Here is a 795-nt window from a genome sequence, read left to right on the forward strand (position 1 = left end):
GATAAAGAGAGACCCTGAAGAAGAGTGCGTTATCGGATACTGTGACCAAGGAAAATGAGTTTGGACTGACCCAGAGAAAATGAGTGTAATTTCAACCTGAACTATTCTAAATATTTATCTATGTACCCAGATATTGTGAACAAACTAAACGGATTCATAATTTAGCGGTGGTGGAAGGATATTTTTTCTTCTTCTGTTTATCTACTCATCTGAGTAAGACATTTATCATATTATCTAGAAACTCCATTGACTGGATCACACGAAGGCAAAATTTCGTGTATTCTCAACATTTTACGTGCCTTTTGTTTGAATATTGCCAATTTCATTATTATTAGAATTAAATTAATCGTAAAAAACAAGCGTATTGAGTTTCTTAGAATTATAACAAAGGATAATAAGACAATATGGAATCAAATCCAAGATTATCACTTGGACTATCCAGAGAACCAGGGGAACCAGAGCTCAAACGTTATTTGCCCAAATCCTGCTTATTTTTACAGAGTGAAGATCTATAATCTATGTATATTTGTCTTTGAAATTTGTTAAGTAATATTGTTCCCCATTTTTCTATGCGAACGACATGTAAAACGACGTGTAAAAGTTGAAGCTTGCGCTCCCGTATGCTAACTAGCAAACACGCAATAAGTACACCGATGATGTTATGTTGTGCGACCACGTGTGTGTAATTGAGATTCTTATCATTGGAGGTTATGTTTCATGTCCATAAACAAAACGCAGCCGAAAACAGAATATTTGGAGTAAAATGTTTATAAGTTTAAGTTTGATGAAATCCGA

The sequence above is a fragment of the Penaeus chinensis genome, chromosome 3 (assembly GCF_019202785.1).
Source record: "Penaeus chinensis breed Huanghai No. 1 chromosome 3, ASM1920278v2, whole genome shotgun sequence".
In the NCBI taxonomy this organism is placed as follows: domain Eukaryota; kingdom Metazoa; phylum Arthropoda; class Malacostraca; order Decapoda; family Penaeidae; genus Penaeus; species Penaeus chinensis.